The sequence below is a fragment of the Lactuca virosa genome, chromosome 1 (genome assembly GCF_052849685.1).
Source record: "Lactuca virosa cultivar CGN04683 chromosome 1, Lactuca_virosa_CGN04683_v6, whole genome shotgun sequence".
In the NCBI taxonomy this organism is placed as follows: Eukaryota; Viridiplantae; Streptophyta; class Magnoliopsida; order Asterales; family Asteraceae; genus Lactuca; species Lactuca virosa.
In genome coordinates, this window is record NC_136426.1 from 143,328,010 (window position 1) to 143,333,452 (window position 5,443).

Sequence of the window (5,443 nt, forward strand, 5' to 3'; positions counted from 1 at the left end):
ATCAGATCTAGAGTTCCAGGTTGGGGATATGATTCTCCTGAAGGTGTCACCTTGGAAAGGTGTCATCCGATTCAGGAAGAGGATCAAGTTGGGACCCAGGTACAGCAGTCCTTTCAGGGTTTTGGCCCGGGTTAGTTGCACCTGATCCCACATCGGCTGGGAATGAGAACTAAACATTTCCTTATAAGGGGGTGTGGATACCTTCCTTGTCACAACGCGTTTTAAAGTCGTGAGGGCAGCACATCCCATAAGAACTTTGCAGTTAAGTGAGCCTAAGCGAGAGCAATTCAGGGATGGGTGACCCCCTGGGAAGTTTTCGTGTCGGGAGCCCAAAGCAGAAAATATTGTGATATGTGCCAGAGGAGGTTGTTACAAATGGTATCAGAGATGGGGCACGGGTCGATGTGTTCAATGAGGACGTCGAACCCTATAATGGGGGGTGAAAGAGGGCAGGTTAGCTGCACCTGATCCCACATCGGCTGGGAAGGAGAACTAAGCATTTTCTTATAAGGGGTTTGGATACCTTCCTTGTCACAACGCGTTTTAAAGCCATGAGGGCAACAGATCCCATAAGAACTATGCAGTTAAGTGTGCCCGAGCGAGAGCAATCCAGGGATGGGTAAACCCCTGGGAAGTTTTCGTGTCGGGAGCCCAAAGCGGACAATATTGTGATACGTGCTAGAGGGGGATGTTACAGGTCAGGTTGCTTATCTCTTGGATCTTCCCGAGGAGCTTAGTCAAATCCATAGCACGTCTCACATCTCTCAGCTGCAGAAATGTTTGGTTGATGATTTCGCAGTGGTTTCATTAGAGGATATTCAGGTGGATGATCGTCTGAATTATATCGAGAGACTGATTTCCATCCTTGACAGGAAGGCTTAGGCTCTGCGGAACAAGTCGGTGGGTCTCGTGAAGGTGTAATGGCAGCACCGCAAGGGTTCAAAATGGACGTATGATTCGGAGGTCGAGATGAGGGAGCATTATCTGGAGTTGTTCGCAGCGATGGAATTCGAGGACGAAGTCTGATTCAAGTAGGGTATAATTGTAACATTCACATTTCGGGTAATTTTCCTTTTAAACTTTCATTTTAAAAATCCTTGCAAATTGGTCCTTCGCCGAGTACGTTGGGTGTATGCTATGAGTATGCAGGACCCCCGATATGTTGGGTGAGGTTGGACAGAGGGTCATGGGGAGTACCGAGGTGATATTCAAGACCACGGAGAAGATCCAGCAGTTCTGCAGCAGGCTCCAGACTGCTCATAGTCGACAGAAAAGCTATGCCGACAAGCGTCGATCAGACTTAGACTTTCAGGTAGGAGATATGGTCCTCCTGAAGGTGTCACCTTGGAAAGGTGTCATCCGGTTCAGGAAACGGGCCAAGTTGGGCCCCAGATACATTGGCCCATTCAGGTTGGCTCGGGTGGGCCAAGTTGCATATCGACTAGATCTGCCAGTCGAGCCTAGTTAGATCCACAACACTTTCCATGTCTCCCAGTTGCGGAAGTGCTTAGTGGATGACTCTGCAATTGTGCCTTTAGAGGATATACAAGTGGATGACAGCCTGAACTACATCGAGAGACCAGTAGCTATTCTCGATAGGAAGACGAAGGATCTGAGGAACAAGAGGGTAGAGTTGGTGAAGGTGCAGTAGCAGCACCGCAAGGGCTCGGAATGGACATGGGAGTCGTAGGATGAGATGAGGGAGCACTACCCAGAGCTATTTCCAGTCGCAACAGACTTCGAGGACGAATTCTGAGATAAGTGGGGGAGATTTGTAACGCCTGGTTCCTAGTATGTACTAAAAAAACATAATTTATTCATTTTTGTATAGAAACTCGACGAGTTGGAGGCCCCAAACTCGTCGAGTAGAGACGGATTGGGACGCGGGTTAAGAAGTCTACTTGATGAGTTGAGAAGCCTTAACTCGACGAGTAGGCCGGCAGAATGAAACCCTAATTTTTAGGGTTTTGCACCCTATTTAAACACCTTAACCCCCATCAGCTGGCCTCATTTCCAGCCTCCATTGTCCCAAACTCTAGCCTTGAAACCCTAATTCACTTTTGAGAGTTTTAAGCCAACTCTTGTGCATTCTTTGTGATTTTGAAGAAGAAGGTGCTTGAAGAAGGAGCAAGGACGTGTAGGAGGAGAGTAGATCCAGAAGTTGGGCTTCATTTATGGTTCATCTGAGGTATAAAGCTCCTACCTTGTCTATAGCATGCTTAGATCTAGTTTTAGGATGCTTTCTTCATGTTTTGGTCCAAGTATGTTGGTTTTTGGGATTTGGACGTCCTATGTGGGCAAACCCTTCAGAACTAGGGTTTTGAGGGGACTTCATGGCATAAAGGTGTCAACTTTATGGCCATGGAAGTCCCGTGCAACTTTTAGACCATCTTGTTGGTCTTTTGAGCCAAGTAGGTCATGCATGCAAGTAAAGATATAAACTTTACATGACCAAATGTCACAACTACCAAATTTAGGATTGAGATGGTGATTCTTGTACAAAAATTTCCTCTATGTAACCTTGTAACATCAAATTAGTGAAATTCAAACTACAATGTTATTGGAATACATACGAGCATACATTGTGAACCAAGTTGAGATAGCCTCTTGCAAGTCCAAAAACTTGATCCAATAGCTAAGCGCAATCAAATTTGGGTCTTGGTCTAAGAATTCTCGGCCCAACACCTTATTGGACCGAAAACTCTTCCTTGGGCATTATTGGGCCGAAAACCCTCTTATTGGGCCCAATTAAACCCAAAAAGCCCATGCATACCCCAAAACGAACACCCTTCTATCTTTGGGCTTTAATGGACCGAAAACCCCTTAATGGGGCAAGCCAAAACCAAAAACCCATTTGAGAGGCCATGAAGACCGAAAACCCTATAGGGTTTTCGGCTAGAGCATGTGTAAAACAAAAAAAAAGGAAAAAGAAAACTCAAAGATAATTTGCCACCTCATTTTTACCCCACATACATCAAGTCTTTTACCCCTCATGTTTCAATGCAAGTATCCCATCAACCATCAAAGCAGTCAACTCCCCCCCCCCCCTCTCTTATGTTTACGGCCGAACACACACACACACACACACACACACACCTCATATATTCATTTTCACCCACTTTACTCTCAAAGAACTTCCTCTCATCCATTCTCTAAAAATCTCGAGCATCATCACCACAAAATCGGTCCTAAGCATCTTGGTAAGTTCCTTGTGAAACTCAAAGTGTTTTATTATATGTTTGTGTTAAGATCATTCCATTTACATTCTCATTTTTCGTGTGTATGACCCTTAGAACATCAACTTTTCGAGAATCTCTCCAAGACCAAGCTAGGCTCGAAAACTTCCTTCTTCTTCTTCCTACCACACGAAAAATACCAAGGTGAGCTTCATACCCCCATCTTTTCATGTTTTCATACTTTTCGGGGAAGTCAAGTCTCGTTTACTCTTTGGTTATTTGCATGCTTTATAGTTATGAGTTAAAAATGGAACAACTTCTTGAATAAGAAGACTTTTAACATAGGAAAAAAAACATAAAGTAAATGCTTATAACATCTTTGTGTTATAAAAGTTTTGTGGTTGTGTTTGTACACTCAAAAATGGCGAAAATATGGGTGTTATGCCCAAACATGTTTCTTGGACACATGCATTTTTAACTCTTATATTTTACACAAATATTGAATATAATAAATCTCAAGGATTTTATACATGTTGTGTAAAAATCGCGACATATTTGAGTAAAAAAAAAAGGAATATTTTGTGTTACAAAACTTACAAACCGGTTACGATGTGTTGAACAAACCACAAAGCTTGATATTTTGCTAAAAATAAGTCTTTTTTTTGTAAAATAGTCGTAACTAAGTGTCACTATTTTGATGGCTTCAAACTTAAGATATTGAGCTATTTCCACATCATATGTACAATTATACATGTTCACTAACGATTATTTATAATAAGTATTATAAATAATTTAGTCCAAAATAGTATACAAAACAGAATTTATGACAGAAAACTTCGCGTGTCATAATCTGCATATCATAAAGTTTTTAAAGCATGAGTAGTAAGTTGTATGTCTTAAAAGCTGAAATACGCGTGTCATAAAACTTCAGTCATAAATTTACACAAGTAATATCATTTTCATTATTCAATAATGGGAGTTAGAGTTCGCGTAAATCCGTTAAGGCTCTAGTGAGACACTGTCTTCGCCGTACCTACCTAGCGTACACCTTAAGTCCTGCTTTATAACCAGAGTCTCCTGGAGGGAGAGCGAGACCGTTGTGTATAGATCTATACGGGATTGGCAACCCCACACCTCAGCTGTTTGCTACAGTTAGACCGACAAGTCTAGGGTGACAAAAGTCTACCAATTCCGACACCTGAAGAACGTCGTTCAAGCATAACAGTCATATCAAGCATGGTTATAAGAACTCACTTAGGGATTAACAATATTATTTTGGTTTACGGGAAGCTTACACTTCACCGGTTTTATTAAAAAATATAAAATTGCATATCATTTTTCAGTACACAGTCACTTACACTTCTGGTCTTAGGGTTAAGACTACCGTTTACTTATAAGAAAATATTGGATTTTGGAATGAGACTTACAAACCATTTTCATAGAAAATATCGGATTTTCTTAAGTCATACGAACTATTACAAACAAGGATGTTACAAATCTTTTCATACAAATATGCTTATGAACTCACCAACATTCAATGTTGACGATTTTCAAAATGACTTGTATTCTCAGGGAACCAGTAAGCAGGTACCTAAGAACCGGATTGGCTACATTTTGGAATTTCATACTTTATGTCACTTTTGTGTAATTTCATGAACAAATACAATATGTAAACAATGTAAGTGTTTTATCTCAATGTATGTTGTTGGTTGTTATGTTTCATTCATATTCAATTGTTGTGATACTATACAATGACGTCATCCGTCCCCGGACGTTTCCACCGTCGTGGTTCGGGGTGTGACACCAAATCGTCCATAGAGTCCAGATCTATGACCTCATGGTCTATCTTGAAGTTTTGATAGCTTTTGGATTTGGATCTAAGCCATTTTGAGCTAGGGTTAGAGCCCATTTCTTCTAGGATGGGTTTTCTTGGGTAAAGTTGGAAACTTTACCCTCCTAGGTATGTTTCTGACTCAGATCTGGAATATGGGACTTAGATTCGAAGAATGATGGCTTAATACATTAAGAAAGCTTAACAGACTGAAGAAATCGACGAGTTTATAGAGGAACTCGACGAGTTGAGTTGAAGTGTCCCGGTTCTGTTAAAAGGAAGAACTCGACGAGTTCAAGGATGGACTCGACGGGTTGATTTGAGAAGTCCCGATTCTGTTGATAGGGTGGAACTCGACGAGTTGGATCGCGGTTCCAGGGTTTTATGATTTATGGAACTCGGCAAGTTTAAGGGCCAACTCAGCGAGTTGAGTCAA